The sequence below is a fragment of the Acinonyx jubatus genome, chromosome B4, assembly GCF_027475565.1.
Source record: "Acinonyx jubatus isolate Ajub_Pintada_27869175 chromosome B4, VMU_Ajub_asm_v1.0, whole genome shotgun sequence".
NCBI classification, from domain to species: Eukaryota; Metazoa; Chordata; class Mammalia; order Carnivora; family Felidae; genus Acinonyx; species Acinonyx jubatus.
The window spans coordinates 98584927-98602112 of record NC_069387.1 but is presented as its reverse complement, the minus strand read 5'-3'; the positions used below and the strand labels follow the sequence as shown (position 1 = coordinate 98602112).

The 17186-nt window shown below is 41.1% G+C and overlaps 1 long non-coding RNA gene across 1 annotated transcript; it reads right to left on the bottom strand.

The window, feature by feature from the left end:
• Positions 1-2501: 2501 nt before the first annotated feature.
• On the bottom strand, positions 2502-17174 carry LOC113602808 (uncharacterized). Its single transcript, XR_008300360.1, has 4 exons — positions 17020-17174; positions 16079-16186; positions 12700-12765; positions 2502-3451 (listed from the first exon to the last, which is right to left on the bottom strand). It is a non-coding gene; the product is annotated as an uncharacterized LOC113602808 (long non-coding RNA).
• Between the last annotated feature and the right edge of the window lie 12 nt (positions 17175-17186).

The window sequence follows — 17186 nt, the reverse complement described above, 5'->3', positions numbered from 1 at the left end:
TTTCATAATATTCCAATGTACGTATATACTATATTTTATTAATCCATTCATTGGCTTATGGACATTTGGGTTGTTGCCACCATCTGGCTATTCTGAATAATGCTGCAATGAACACAGGTGTACAAATAACTGTTGGAGTCCCTGCTTTCAATTATTTTGGGTATATATATAGGAATGGAATTGCAGTTTGCTTTCTTATTTGATTGTTTCCTTCTACTGATTGAAGATTACAGACTCCATATCTACTCTTTAATGGTTAATTTTAAGTAATAGTTTGCATGCATAATAACTAACCAAGTCTACGGTCAATACTTTCACCTCCTCCAAATAACACAAGGAATTTAGAAACTTAACTCTGATCCCCTCCTCCTTAACTTACATAGATTTATTGTCCAGAATTAGGTTCTGTGTCCTTTGTTAACCCCATAAAGCATTTATTATCATTATTACAATTATTATTGCTGGTATGCTGATATGATACAAATTAAATAGCAATCACTAAAAAAGTAGAAATAAAGCATATAATTTAAATAACTAGAAATTTAAAAAGTGAAATATTGATGTAATCTTTCAATGTAAAAATATTCTGATTTTTTAAGTCAGCCCCTAAGTAAAAATAAATAAAAATTTTAAATTCTCAAGGAAAAAAAGACTTTCAATATTGTGCAGAGCAAACAAAACCCCAGGATGACAAGTTTCAGCTCAAGTTTAAAATCTATGATGTAACTTGACATTGCCATTATGTCTAACTGTGGTTTGCTCATACCTGCATATGGATAAAATATGATATTTCATTTACCCTGACTATAATAATCAATTTTGGAACTATGTCATCAAGTACCCTAAAGTTTTTCGTCTATGCTTTACTTGTGGCTTGGCAGACCAATATCACTCCGCTGCTTCATTGGTCAGCATACAGTCCTCAAGTGCCTAGGACATGGCAGCCCAGTTTCAGTCATTAAGGACACAGCATTGAATATATTGACAAAAATGAATGCCTTTATATTTGGATAGACATCTCCAAAGAAGACGTACAAACAGCCCATGAGCACATGAAAAAATGCTCAATATCACTAATCATTAGGGAAATGCAAATCAAAACTACGAGATACCCCTCCCATTCATCAGGATGGCTATCAAAACAACAACAACAACAACAACAACAACAACAGAAAACAATACGTGTTGATGAGGATGTAGAGAAACTGGAAGCCTAGTGTATCATAGTAAGGAATGTAAAATTGTGCAGCCACTGTGGAATACAGTATGGTGGTTCCTCAAAAATTAAAAATAGAACCACCACTATAAAATAGAACCACCATATGATCCACCAGTTCTACTTTTGGGTACACACTCAAAAGAAGTGAAATCAGAGTCTCACAGCAGCATTATTTAAATGAGGTAAACTGTGGAAGCAACGCAAGTGTCCCTAGATAAGCAAGCTGTGATATATACATACATTAGAATATTATTCAACCTTAAAATGGAAGGAAATTCTGACACATGCTACAACATAGATGAAACTTAAGGACATTATACTAAGCGAAATAAGCCAGTCACAAAAAAGAAACAAATACTATATGACTCTATTCATATGAGGTACTTAAAGTAGTCAGAATCATAAAGACAGAAAGCCTGATGGTTGCCAGGGACTAGGAGAAAGGGCGGAATGGGGGTTAATGTTTAATGAGTATAGTGTTTCAATTTTACAAGATGACGAGTTCTGGAGATGGATGGTCGTGGTGAAGGTTCCACAACAATATGAATGCTCTTAATCCCACTGAACAGTACTCTTAAAAATGGTTAAGAAAAAAAATGGTCAAGAGAGTAAATTTTATGTGTACTTTTTACCACAATAAAAAAAAAAAATTGAGGAGTGCCTGAGTGGCTCTGTCAGTTGGGTGTCTGACTCTTAGTTTCGGCTCAGGTCAGGACCTCATGGTTTTGTGGGGTCGAGCCCTGCATTGGGCTCTGCACTGGCAGCATGGAGCCTGCTTGGGATTCTCTCTCCCTCTCTCTCTCTGCCCCTCCCCCACTCACACTGATTCTGTCTCTCTCAAATACAATTAAAAAGAAAACAATTATTTTGAAAAAAAAAATTCCTTGAGGGAATTTACACATAGAAAGAAAGGAAATGAACAAACAAAACATATGCTAAGCCAAATGGTGAGAATGTTCTAGAGAAAAACAAAACAAGGCAAGAAGACAGAGAATGCTGGGGAAAGAGGCTGGAGGTGGTTGCAGTGGTCAGGGAAGATTTTACCAAGGAGGTGATTCTTGAGCAAAGACCTTGTGCTAGATAGAGAGCATTAGCTCTGCCCTCCCCATCTTAGAGTAGAATTGTTACTATGGTGGCTTCTGAGCCAGGACCTTTCCCGGCCCCTCCTGCATCTTGACATAGCTGCATAACCAATGGAATTTGGGCAGATGTACATTCTTTACTTCTAAGCCAGAGTTGTTAGGAATCTAGTGTGTCTCCTCCACTGGCTCTTCCCTCTTCTGCCAACTGAAGCAGAAGACCCAGAGGCTTCAGAGCGGTTGTCCAAGAGAAATATAATGTGAACCACGTTATTTTTAATTCTCCAACAGCCACATTACTATGTGTTTGGGGAAAAAACGGGTGAAATTCATTTTAATAATGCATCTTTGAACCCAGTATTTCCAAAAATTATTTCAACATTGTATCTAAGATACAAAAAATATCAATGAGATACTCTTCTTTTTTTCAAAATCCAGTATGTGTTTTACTCTTATTGCACATTTCAAGTGCTGCTAGCCCTTTTTCAAGTACTCAGTAGCACACGTGGCACCATGTTGGACAGTGCAAGCCCAGAATATGGTGGAGCATAGATGATGAAAGAAGGTGCGTCCCTATTCTCCGTATGGAGGACAGCCACCCATCAACCAGGAACACCCACATGTTATCATTACCTGAAAAATAAACTTGCTTTGTGTTAATCTTCCAAAGGTTTGAGATTCATCTTGCAGAAACTGATTTCTTGAAGTGGTGTAGAAAATAAAAAACTAAAATATAGAGAATTGGCTTGGGAATAAGGTAACAGGCAGCACAAAAGAGACATTAGGAGCTGGAAATCAGAGACTCATGTTATGTGCTGATAGAACTCTTAACTGTGCACGCTTGTGAGACAGAACAGGTACAAGCAGTGACCCTGTAACATTACAGTAATTAAAAAAAAAACAACAAGAATGCCAACAGATGCTGTAGTCATCTGCTCAGGCTGCCATAAAAAAATACCACAGGCAGGGTGGCTTACACAACAGGAGATTATTTTCTCACAGTTCTGGAGACCGGAAATCCAAGATCAGCCCCAGCAGGATTGGTTTCTGGAAAGACCTCGCTCCTTGGCTTTCAGATAGCTGCCTTCTTTGTGTCCTTGCATGGTCTTTTGTCTGTGCATGCATACTCCTGGTGTCTCTTCCTCTTCTGGTCCTATTGGATTAGGTTCCCACCATTATTATCTCATTTTACCTTAATTACCTCCTTAAAGTCCCCATCTCCAAATCCAGGCACATTGAGGGTTAGGGCTTCTACATATGAATTTGGAGGGACACCATTCAGTTCATAAAAGATGCTGAATGCTCCTCTCTGTACTGAACAGAGTAAAAGTACAGAGAGGAGCATTCAGCATCTTTTATTCGGATTCTGGATAAACCTTTAAGGTAGTGCTAAAGGCTCCCTGTCTGAAATTCAGGCATAAATGATGCTTATGCTTCTGGGTGGCTCAAGTCAGAGAACTACATATGCATCAAGACCAGAAATTGGATCCCAGCAGCTCATAAAGTGCTTAATGTGCAAAAATTGTTTTAAAAATGTGTTCAGGGAAGAATTGGCTGGTCTGCAAGCAGAAATAAAAGAGAATGAAGAGAATCTAGAAATAAAGGTGAGTTTGGGGCCTTGATGGTATGGAAAGCTGACTGCTTCTAGATACCAAGCAGTAGGGGATAACATCAGAAATGCTTTGAGCAAAAGTGCCCATTAAGTTGTTTTTGGTTAAGCAGAACTTTTCAAGGCTCAAACAGAGATCATGGGTAACTTATTCTCTTCCCACCAAGCCTATTGCTTCAAGGGGGCCTCAAGTTAACCCCATGAAATTAAGAGAAAAATAAGTAGAGAGGCAAGGAGGGAAAGAAATAGAGAAGGCCTAAGAATAAATTATTTTTATTTTTTTTTAATGTTTATTTTGAGAGAGAGAGAGAGAGAGCATGAGCAGGGGAGGGACAGAGAGAGAGAAGGAGAGAATCCCAAGCAGTCTCCGCACTGTCAGCACAGAGCCCGATGCTGCGCCTGAAACTGTGAACCATGAGATCATGACCTGAGCCAAAATTGAGAGGCAGACGCTTAACTGACTGAACCACCCAGGCGCCCCAAGAATAATTTTCAAGAAAGAACTTTGGATGTGGTTACTGGCACATGGAGCTGACTAGAAATCATGGGAATAATGTTTCCAAAGAACAGTGATCTGAGTCTTAAAAAGCCTGTGACTAAACAGGCTTGTGATCCCTTGGACACACCTAGGGATCTCAAGTGCCCAATGGCAGGACACAGCTGTACATGCTCTAAGGAAGTCAGAGTCTTTACTGCTGCTCTCAGATATTGCCAGAAAGGATACTGGGCAAGAAAAATCACCCCAGAGGGCAGAGCCAAGAACTACAGAAAACAGTGAACAAGCAAGTTCCTCCCATCAAGCAGAACCACAGTCTAATGAAGGAACTTCCTATACCATGAGGGTAGTAGGGAGGATTCATTCGTAACGCCTGTCCAGTTGGGTTTGCCACTGCTGTGAACCAGTTACTGCTATGGATCTCTCAGCTGCCCTTTTCCAAAGAAGAGCTTCTATTGCTATCCTGTTCTTGATTCATATTTTTTATGTGAGGTTTGCTGTGGGGGAGGTGGGCAGACAATTAGCCTTTGAATTCATAGGTCTCTGAACCAAAGGAACACACTACCCAGAGTGCCTGGACTGTGTTCTGGATGAAGCACCGGAGTGGAACTTTGGGCTCTCTCCTTTGGGAAGGAGGCCACACAGATACTTGTGGCCAGGAGGCAGTCCATGGCAGAAATAGCTAGCTGCCTCAAGAGTTGTTACTCTCTGTCTCTAGTGTTAGGCTCTTACTGGGAATGTGCTGCAGAGCCAGTAACTAGCTATTGTCTCAAGAGAATGTGAGCAGAAGTGATACATGCCTTGTCTACTGTCTGTTTCTCCTTCCACCAGTGAGAAACAGAGGTCTCGGGGATTGTCTAAAGACAGTGCACACAAAGGGAAGGAGCCTGGGTCCCAGAGTTGCCACATACAGGAAATCTACCTGACATCCAGGAACACCGTTATCAGACTGTTACATGAGTGAGAGATTGACTTCTGTTTTATTATACCACTGAAATTGTAAAGTTCCTTTGCTATATAAGTTCACATGAACCTAATTAATGTGCCCCTGAAAGAGGTGAAAGAGAGAGCTGTACATCTCTAGACGAAAAGCATTCCAGGCAGAAGGAACCGAACAGTAAACGCATGGCCCTTGGGCAGGAGAATACCAAACGTGTTCAAGGATTAGCAAGGAGCTGAGCACGGCTGAAGCAAAGCAAACAAGGGGGAAAACTGAAGGCGATAAGATCAGAGTTGTAAAAAAGAGGCCATATCCTTAAAACCTTGTAGGCTACTGGGAAGACTTTAGCTTTTACTCTGAAATGAGTTGGAAAGCCACTATAGTATTTGGAGAGGAAGGAGGACATGATCTGACATTTTAATTTGGATCACTGTAGCTGGTGCTTAGGAACAAATTACAGGGGAACAACAAATAGGGTAATCAGCTCTGAGAATATGAAAACAATCCAGGGGAGAGATGGAGGTGGTTTGGAATCAGGAGGTTGTAAACTTGGTGGTAATCAGTATTCGGATTCTGGATAAACCTTTAAGGTAGTGCTAAAGGCTCCCTGTCTGAAATTCAGGCATAAATGATGCTTATGCTTCTGGGTGGCTCAAGTCAGAGAACTACATACGCACCAAGACCAGAAATTGGATCCCAGCAGCTCATAAAATGCTTAATGTCCTCGGTAGTGAAAAAGGAATAGTATTATTGTTTCAGTATAGGTATTAATAATTGACTTGTACAAAGTAAATGAAACTAACTGAAAGTCTTATGGATGCTTTCTGAGTTACCCACCCCATAAAGAACTTCCCACTGAGATTTAATGCTATTAAAGTACATGCATCTTCAGTGCCACCTTTAATATTAACCACGAGATGGTCATTGGCCTGAGAGACAAGGTTACTTTGGTTTCCTTCAAACAGCAAACTGTGATTTTCTAAAACAAGCAAACAAAAAAACAAACAAAAATCAGCTACTTTAAATAGGAAAACTATGAAGATGTCAGTTTTATAGCCATGAAATTCAGTGAAGCTTGCCTCACAGGCTATATAGAGGTTTTTCTTACTTTCTCTTTACATGTGTAACAAGAGAATCATTAGAAAATAGTGAAAGCAAGATTATTCTTACTATTGCGCAAATTGTAATTTACCTCCTGCTTTTACATTTTTAATTTTAGCCCTATAGTTGCCACACGCGGAATCCCCCACAAGCAATATGGTGGGCTTTCCTCTCTTCATATGTCCCAGTTATGCTTCGGCTGAGTTTGTCATTTTTTTATGCCTTTAGAAGAGTCACTGGAAAAAACATAAATCATTTACATAACTGTATTTTTCCTCAACTAGCAACTTTGCTCAGTTTATGTTGACACTGACAAAGGTAAAATATTTTCAAAATTTTTCATTATAAAAAAAAATTGCAAGATTACAAAAAGTTTAGGAAAAGAGCAAACACAAATTACCCTAAGTGGATACTCCAGCATCATGTCACGATGATTGCAAACATCAATAAAATATTTAACAACCACGAGACAGGTAAAGAAATCATTAAAATGGAAAAACATATTTCCAGAGTAAATTTCAGCAAGCTTAAGAAAATAGAAGTGGCCACTTGGGAACATAATTAAACAATAAGAAAACCAGTAAAACTGGGTATGAAGGTAGGAAGAAATCCTCCTTGAGTCAAAAGGACAGGCAAAATTTAACTTCATCAGCCAAAAAAATGTTGAATAACCGAAATAAAGAGGAATTACATACACACACACAAACACACACACGTGCACGTGCACACACAGGGTATTAGACCAATTTATATGCTGGCGTAAGTCTAAGGGGGGAAAATAAATGCACAAAACTTTAGATATTATTTGCAAAAACCAAAACACACAAGGATAGGAAAATGTTGTTACTTTGCTTACTTAAATTACATAAAGTATAAGATAAAGTAAAAGAAACTATGCTCTCTTGTGGATAAGGACCTACAACTGTTAAAAGTAACATTAAACATGGGGCGCCTGGGTGGCGCAGTCGGTTAAGCGTCCGACTTCAGCCAGGTGATGATCTCGTGGTCCGTGAGTTTGAGCCCCGTGTCAGGCTCTGGGCTGATGGCTCAGAGCCTGGAGCCTGTTTCCGATTCTGTGTCTCCCTCTCTCTCTGCCCCTCCCCCGTTCATGCTCTGTCTCTCTCTGTCCCAAAAATAAATAAACGTTGAAAAAAAAAATTTTAAAGTAACATTAAACAGAAGAAACATAATTTTTTGGCCTTCCTTGGCCAAAACAGGATCACGCTTGATGGCACTTTTATAACAGAGAACATCTGGATTAGAGAGAAAGAAAACTTAATAAAAGTATGTCATTAAACTGTAGATCAAAAGAATATGTCTTAATTCGTAGGGCCTTATAGCTCCCTGTGTGATATGGTATCATAGGTGTCTGCAGCTGAATATAAGAACACAGAAGTTTCCGTTCTACCATCTCAGAAGCACCAATTTATTTGATAGTCATGCTCTAGATAACCAGGGAAGATTTTATTCATATCTTTTAAATCTTTAACAAGAATAATAATCCAGGAATCCCAAGCGATTTTATTAAGTTGGTCATGCAGGCTGCTGTTTTCTGCACTCTTTTCTGAATATTTCTCCGTTTATCAGGAGACATCTCCTCAAACTCTGTTAGGAATGTGGGGTCCCCTCCCATTCAAGCCTTCCTCCTGGAGGAAGGAACAACTCTTGCCCCAATCTTACCTGATTCCACTCACATCTGTACCACTCAAATAAGCCTACCCTGAGCCCTTTCTTCTTGGGGCCTATACCTTCGCGGTCCTATTCTCTAAGCCACAGATACACCCATTTGAGAGTAGTGAGGCCATTACTGAATATGCCCAAGAAGTGGCCATGTTGGTTTGTAAGTAAATAGTAGAGAGGAGCACTTTGGGAAATATTCATCGAAAGAGACCAAACTTTCGTCCAATCACAATGCCTCTGCTATTGTGGGAGGGAAGGAATTATGAGTACAACACAGTGTCTACAACCCAGATTTGGCCACCAGCCTAGGCCCCATGCTTAGAAAAAGGATAAGAAGTAAAAAGCAACTACCAACAGAGATTGTTCTCTGACTCCGTATTTCAGCACAGAGAAGCAGTGGCCTGATAGGACTTTGCTGGGTAGGAGGAGAGTGCGAGGGGGAACCAGGCCGTCTCCCATTCGTACTCCATGGTAGTAGCACCTCACAGAAGCAGTAGCAACAGCAACACCGGTACTAAAAGCAGTGAAGAGCCAGTTCTGGTTTCATGAGATGGCAGCGGCTGCAGCCAGCACCACCTTGACACTGGGCACAGTGTCATCACAGAGTATCCCTGACCTGAGTGCCAACGGCTTTACTTGCCAGAGGTGGCCATGCTACCTGGAGATACCCGATGTCACGCATCACTAATAAGGGCAGAAAGAAACCAACATATGGCAGGGGAGGCCTTGGGTATCAGGGAAGATTTAAAGAACCTGTTTTGAGAGGAGGTATGACCAGGGACTCTCGGAATTCACTGGCGAGACAGGGGTGAGTTTCTGAAGGAGCTAGAAGGTCCAGTGTGTTACATGAAGTATTACAGAGAAATTAACCCCATTTTCATCTCCAGGGACAGACTGAGGAAAGACGTCTTAATGTGCTATGTGGGCGATGTTGGTTAAATGATTACTCTTTCCAGGAACAGTATGCATTTTAACAGAGACTTCTTGTGGACGATACATTAACCTTTGTACACGAACATTTCCCCCTGATTGTTTAGAGAAGACCTGGGCTAATACATCTCCATTTGGGTTCAATATTCTAATTGTCTAGTTTTTTCAAGGTGAAAGGCTCTGCATATAAGATGGTTCTGGGTTAGGAAAGGCAGTATCTGTAGTATTTAAGCACAAGTTTCTAGTTCCTGAGCTGCTAACCCCAAGCCTTCTTTCCACCACTTCCGACCCCAACCTCCTCTTTCCACTGCACAATGGAAACATCTTCATGTGGTCCTACCAAGGATCACAATGAATAAATGTTATTAATATGATGCTATTAGGTAGGTATATAAATACATTCAGCCATTTAATTCTAAGCCTAGAAGAATAAAGGTCACAAAGGTCAGTCTTTGGCCTGATATTTTTTTAATATTCTCCTTACTAATGTATGTACATTATGTAATGTAATAAGGAAAGAGGTGTTCAGTTTCACTAAATATGGAAATAAAAATTTATTTCAGTAATATTCTTATATATCCATACTAAGTGATAAGGACTCAGTAGTGAGTAGTTTTAAGATGATAACCTAAGTGTCCACTAAGTATTTAGAATGACCGAATTGGCAGGTTCAGAGGTTTTCCAAATCATTCCTACCACTTAATATTTTTTAACGTGCATTTATTTTTTAAAGAGTTTGTGCCTGTGAGCACACCAGAGAGGGGCAGAGAGAGACAGAAACAGAGGATACGAAGCAGGCTCCATGCCGACAGCAGGTAGTCCGATGTGAGGCTCAAACTCATGAACTGTGAGATCATGACCCGAGCCGAAGTCAGGTGTTCAACTCACTGGGCCACCCACGTTAGGTGGCACCCTAATCCTACCACTTTAAAGAGAGACCTGAGCCCCAGGTAGGCAATACTTTTCTGTTTCAGGTTACCCAGCAAGTTCCGGCCAAGCCTGGGCTAGAACCTGTTTCTCTACTCCTCAGTGTGAATTCCTTCCCTTCTATAAGGCTCTGGAAATTAAGGTGAAGCTTGTCCCCCATTTTCTCCAGAATCTCAATTCCAGGGCAGTGGTCAATTCCCATTTTTACTGTTCCGTCCACCATGACCCTTCCAGAGTGGCAGCATAGATGTGGTGCCACGTAAAGGGTGGCCCGTTATACACCCTCCACTATCACATTTCCAGAAACACCTAACCCAGCTTGGAATTCATCCTATCTGTTGTGGTTTGGAATGTTTGTTACAGCACAAAACCCTCTCCACATCCTGGCCTTCAACATGCACACATGGGTACACACATACACATGCATGCACACCAAACACACTATCTTTTCCTTTAGTGAGAACACAAATTACATGATCACTAAGGAAAATGACCTTGCTCCACAGTGCTAACAATGACAACGAATCTATAAAGAATGAATTCCTCTGTTCCCTATGGGACATGTGATCACAGCTTAGGTACCTCTCTTAGAAGAGCTGGACATCTGGATGCAATTTGAGATGGGAGCCATAACTGCCCTTTGGTATTAATATGATCTTTTTGTTGTTGTTGTTGCTAAGGCTATGAGCAGGAACCAATCATAGACTTACTCTCCTGACATAGCTTATGGTCAGCCAAGAATAAATCTGCCTTCTTTGAACTTTCTAGCAGTTAGAGAAACAAATGTATTAGGCCCATGAATGGCTGCAGACAAAGGCCATTTTTAAAAATAGTGTGGAGGTTCCTCAAAAAATTAAAAATAGATATACCCTATGACCCAGCAATAGCACTGCTAGGAATTTACCCAAGGGATACAGGAGTGCTGATGCATAGGGGCACTTGTACCCCAATGTTTATAGCAGCACTTTTAACAATAGTCAAATTATGGAAAGAGCCCAAATGTCCATCAACTGACGAACGGATAAAGAAGATGTGGTTTATATATACAATGGAATACTACTTGGCAATGAGAAAGAATGAAATCTGGCCACTTGCAGCAATGTGGATGGAACTGGAGGGTATGTGTTATGCTAAGTGAAATAAGTCAGGCAGAGAAAGACAGATACCATATGTTTTCACTCCTATATGGATCCTGAGAAACTTAACAGAAGACCAGGGGGAAGGGGGAGGGGAAAAAAGTTACAGAGAGGGAGGCAACCATAAGAGACTCTTAAGGACTGAGAACAAACTGAGGGTTGATGGGAGGTGGGGGAGAGGGGAAAGTGGGTGATGGGCATGAAGGAGAGCACTTGTTGGGATGAGCACTGGGTGTTGTATGGAAACTAATTTGACAATAAATTATATTAAAAAAAAAAAAAGAACAGCCCTCAGTTTATGAACTGCTAAATTGATACACTCAAAAGAGACTTGAGAATTGCCAGGATGTGAAGCCAAGGTCCCTCTGTTGCTCCTTGTGGAGAAAACGTCAACCTCTAATTCCCTCTGTAACTGAACTTTTGAGAACAGATGATGCTACACCCAGATGACTGAGTTTGAGGGAGTGGAAGAAAAGGAAAATATTGGGGCACCTGGGTGGCTCAGTCAGTTAAGCATCAGACTTCTTCGGCTCAGGTCACAATCTCAAGGTTTGTGGGTATGAGCCCGGCCTCAGGCTCCATGCTGACAACTCAGAGCCTGGAGTCTGCTTCGGATTCTGTGTCTCCCTCTCTCTGCCCCTCCCCTGCTCACACTCTGTCTCTCTCTCAAAATTAAATAAACATTAAAAATTTTTTTTAAAAAAGGAAAAGGAAAATATCTGAGGAAGCTTAAATATTAACTAGACAACTCAACCTGTCTGACTGACATGAATTAATATTTCACTACCAAGTATTTTTACTGTAAAGTGTAAAAACTCTTGGGATTTTATCCCTCAAGGGATAAAAGACTATTTGCAAGTTTGATAAGCTTGATTTCCTCCTTTGCACAGAGGAATGTCACATGTCATCAATGTATTTTCTCTTGGTCACAACCCTTGCTGCTCATTCTCTACCTCACCCATGAGTTCTCATTTACATCCTCAACTCCTTTCACAAATCAGTGACTTAGCCATGAACCAGTAAGACCCAACCCTCTGAATTCTGCATCTACGCCAGAGGGTGACCCACCTGCCCAAATCTTCCTCTCTTTATTGATGGCACAAGAGGGTCCATTTCTGAAATCACTGAGTTGGAAGCATCCCCCAAAATCAATGAATAAGCATACAACCAGCATGATGCTAAGGCACAAGAAACTAGGCATTGGAAAAAAACACCCGAGCACAATTCCAGATCAGGTAAACTAGAAATCTCTGGGTGTGGGATTCAGGTACTGGTATTTTAAAAAAATCTCCCCCCATGGGATTCTAAAGCATAGACAGCGTTGAGAACCACAGCCCTAGCACAATACAGAGCCCTGGTGACTGTTGCTATGTGGGCAGTACAACACTGTTCCAAAGTCAGGGACCTTTCAGGCAGAGTTTATAGAGGTAGAATTGCAAAATAATTCAATCAGCATGAAACCTGGTGTGCCAGTTTTAAAATATAGCCCCAAATCATTTGACACTTCTTCCATTGAAACATAGGGTGTATCAAAAAAAAATTCAAATGGATGAAAGACCTAAATGTGTTTAAAGACCATTACCTAGAGAAGAACACAGGCAGCAATCTTTGTGACATCGGCCGTAGCATCATCTTATTAGACAGGTCTCTGGAGACAAGGGAAACAAAAGCAAAAATGAAAATGAACTATTGGGACCTCATCAAGACAAAAAGCTTCTGCAGAGCTAAGGAAACAATCAACAAAACTAAAAGGCAACCTATGGAATGGAAGAAGATAATTGCAAATGACATATCTGACAAAGGGTTAGTATCCAAAATCTATAAAGAACTTATCAAACTCAATACCCCCCCCAAAAACAAATAATCCAGTTAAGAAATGGGCAAAAGACAGACATTATTCAAAAAAAGACATCTGTGGCTAACAAACACATGAAAAGATGTTCAACGGGGCGCCTGGGTGGCTCAGTCGGTTGAGCGTCCGACTTCAGCTCAGGTCACAATCTCGCGGTCCGTGAGTTCGAGCCCTGCGTCGGGCTCTGGGCTGATGGCTCGGAGCCTGGAGCCTGCTTCCGATTCTGTGTCTCCCTCTCTCTGCCCCTCCCCCGTTCATGCTCTGTCTCTCTCTGTCTCAAAAATAAACAAACATTAAAAAAAATTAAAAAAAAAAAGAAAAAGATGCTCAACATCACTCATCTTCAGAGAAACACAAATCCAAACCACAATAAGATACCACCTCACACCTGTCAGAATGGCCAAAATTAACATCACAGGAAATAATAGATGTTGGCGAGGATGCAGAGAGAGGGGAACCCTCTTAAACTGTTGGTGGGAATGAAAACTGGTGCAGCCACTCTGGAAAACAGTATGGAGCTTCCTCAAAAAGTTAAAAATAGAACTACCCTATGATCCAGCAATTACACCACTAGGTATTTGCCCAAAGGATACAAAAATACTGATTTGAAGGGGCATGCACCCTGATGTTTATAGCAGCATTATCAACAATAGCCAAATTATGGAAAAAGCCCAAATGTCCACTAACTGATGAACTGATAAAGAAGATGTGGTGTTATATATGCAATGGAATATTAGCCACCAAAAAGAATGATATCTTGGGGCACCAGGGTGGCTCAGTCGGTTGAGCATCCGACTTCAGCTCAGGTCATGATCTCACAGCTTGTGAGTTCAAGCCCTGCATCAGGCTCTGTGCTGATAGCTCGGAGCCTGAGCCTGCCTCGGATTCTGTGTCTCCCTCTCTCTCTGCCCCTAACCCACTCACATTCTGTCTCTGACTCTCTCAAAAATTAATAAACATTAAAAAAAAAAAAAAGAATGATATCTTGCCATTTGCAACAACATGGATGGAGCTTGAGTAAATTATGCTAAGTGAAATAAGTTAGAGAAAGATAAATATCATATGATTTCACTCATATGTGGAATTTAAGAAAAAAAACAGATGGGGTGCCTGGATGGCTCAGTTGGTTAAGCATCCGACTTCAGCTCAGGTCATGATCTCGTGGTTCGTGGGTTCAAGCTCTGCATTGGGCTCTGTGCTGACAGCTCAGAGCCTGAAGCCCGATTCTGTCTTCCTCTCTTTCTGCCCCTTGCCCACTCACACTCTGTTTTTCTCTCTCAAAAATAAATAAACATTTAAATAAAAATTTTTTAAAGAAACAAAACAGATGAATATAGGAGAAGGAAAGAAAAAAAGAGACAGAGAGGGAGGCAAACCATAAGAGACTATTAACTATAGAGAACAAACAGGATTGCTGGAGGGGAGGTGAGCAAGGGATGGGCTAAATGGGTAATGGGCATTAAGGAGGATACTTGTGATGAGCACTGGGTGTTATATGTAAGTGATGAATCTGTCCCTGAAACCAATATTATACTATAAGTTAACTAACTAGAACTTAAATAAAAACTTGAAACCAAAAAAAAAAAAAGGAAGGGTAGGGTATATGTCCTTTCCTATCAAATATGGGTGGGTCTTTGACTGCTTCATCCAAAAGATAGAGCAGAATTGATGCTACCTTAGGTCTAAGGTTACATCATGAAAGGCAGTACAATTTCCACTTTGTGGACTTGGGTACTCATGGTGGAGTCCTGAGCTCCTGAAAAAAGTCCAATTGCCTTAGCCACCATGCTGTAAGGAAGATCAAGCTACACTGAGAAGCCACATGCAAGGACTCTTCTTGATGCCCCACCCAAGTTCCCAGCCACCATCAGTGTCCACTGAGTAACTGAGAGATTGACAGAACATTTACAAACTCTGGGACCTGAAGGCAGCAAAGTAAGTGTATTAGAGGAATGTCTCTGAATTTGCCCATCGAACACTCATTTTCCAGTTTCCCTCCAAATTTAAGATCACTCTTTAAGCAAGCAATGCAAGAGTCTGAAGCTATATGTTGAGTTATTCTTGTTCTGAATAGTGGCTACATTTGAAACATAGATAGAAAAAACACTGAAAATGCTAGGAAAAGGTCTGTAACATAAAACTGCCTAACCTCAAAGAGACACCATTATTATTTTAAAATATCAGAGAAATGAATAGACTTTAATCATTTGAAAGTGGAGATGGTGGTCCCCAAAAGGAATATCCACGTCCTAATCTGTGGAACCCATGAATGTTACCTTATGTGGGAAAAAAGGTCTTTGCAGATGTAATTAAGTTAAGGACCTAAAGGGGAAACCATCCTGAATATAGGTGGGACCTACATTCAGTAACAAGTGTCCTTATGACAGATACACAATAGAGATTTAACAGATAGAAGGGGAGCAGGCAATGTAACCACGGAGGCAGAGAACCAAGTGAGGCAGCCAAATATCAAAGATTGCTTATAGTCACCAGAAGCTGGAAGAGGCAAAAAACAGATTCTCCTTTAGAGCCCCAGAGGGAATGTGGCTCAGCCAACACCCTGATCTCAGACTTCTGCCCCCAGAACTGTGAGAAAATGAATCTCTATTCTTCTAAATCAACCAGGTTGTAGTAATTTGTCACAGCAGCCACAGCAAATTAATACAGTTGGAAAAAAAATATTTCCTAATCAAAATTTTCTGCTTCTATACAAGTGTAAATTTAATAAATGGAATTTTATTCTTTATACTTGTCTCCTTATGCTTCTACCTAGAAGATAGATTTCAGTTCAAAATATCATTTCTCATATAAAAATGTCAAATTTTTATTACTGTTGTTATTTTCCTATATGTTTAATGTTTCCATGCGTGTCTCTTTGATACCATCTAACAGTGATTTTTAGGCTGTATTTATCAGTAATCTAAACAGAGTACAAAGTGAAGGACTTGATTGAGCATTCTAAATTCTGCTTGGGAGGTGAGGAGTGGAGAGCAGAGCACTAGACAGGAAAGGATAAGGAGGTATATGATTTGTTGGGAAGTGTCTGTAGACATGCTTTTAAAAGGATGTCTCAAATACCAACAGCAGGACATCCTACAAAATGACTTACCAGTTATTCCTCAAAACCATGGGGGCCAGCAAAAACCGGGAAAGTATGAGAAATATCATGGCCAAGAGGAGCCTAAGGAGACATGAACACTAAATATAATGCAGTATCCTGGAACAGAAAAACAGTAGGTAATTTAAGGAAATCTGAATAAAGAAATGACTTCAGTTATCATTATTGGCTCATTAATTTCAACAAAAACACTATACAAATATAAGGTGTTAAACAGGCAAAACTGAGTGCGGGATATATGGGCACTCTGTGTCCTATCTTCTCAATTTTCCTGTAAATGTAAAACTGTTCTAAGCACTAATCTAGTAAAACACACCACATACATACACACACAGCTGTCTCTATCAATATCCATATTTCAAATAAGAAACTAAAGTTGAAGGAAGTGAAACACTTAATACAAATCATCAAGTCGAGGAAATTTTCTCGACTACTTCCCGGAATGCTAGTGCATGTTGCAAAGAATTATTTGGTAAGTCTTTTCCCCCTTAATTATTGGCGATGTTCTTAAAAAGGAACACCAAAAAAACTCTTCCAGACTTAACAAGAAAGGAAAAGAAAGAAAAGAAAAAGAAAAAAAAACCGAAACAGCTGGTTGTGCTTGCAGTCTAGTTTCCAGGACTAACTGGCGTGCCATCTGCTCGCAGCATAGGGTGGTAACTATGGTTCACGTGCCACACCAGCGTGCGGCGTTAGGAAGTTTGCCCCAACAAGCCTGGACAACTTAGCTTCCGCGCAGGTTGCTGCGGGGAGGGGGTGGCGGCAGCAGCGTCCAGAGTGTGTATATCGTTTTTCCAAACTCCATCTGCTTTCCCCTCCCCTGGCTGTGCCCGCGGTCCCCCAGCGCGGCAAGCCGAAAGGACAGGAGCGGGCCTTTTATGCATAACAAAAGAGCTCCCCTCCTCCTCTCGCCGCCCCCGCGCCGCCCCCACCTTGGCTTTCCCGCGGCCGCCCGGGCCCAAGTCCCAGGCAGGAATTGGCTCCCGGGCCCGAGGTTTCCAGGTACCCGGAAGGGGGAGGGGGCCGAGGCGGTAACAATTGGGCGGGTGAGGGCGAAACGCGCGGCCGGGAGCGCCAAGACTCCGAGGGGCGGCGGGCC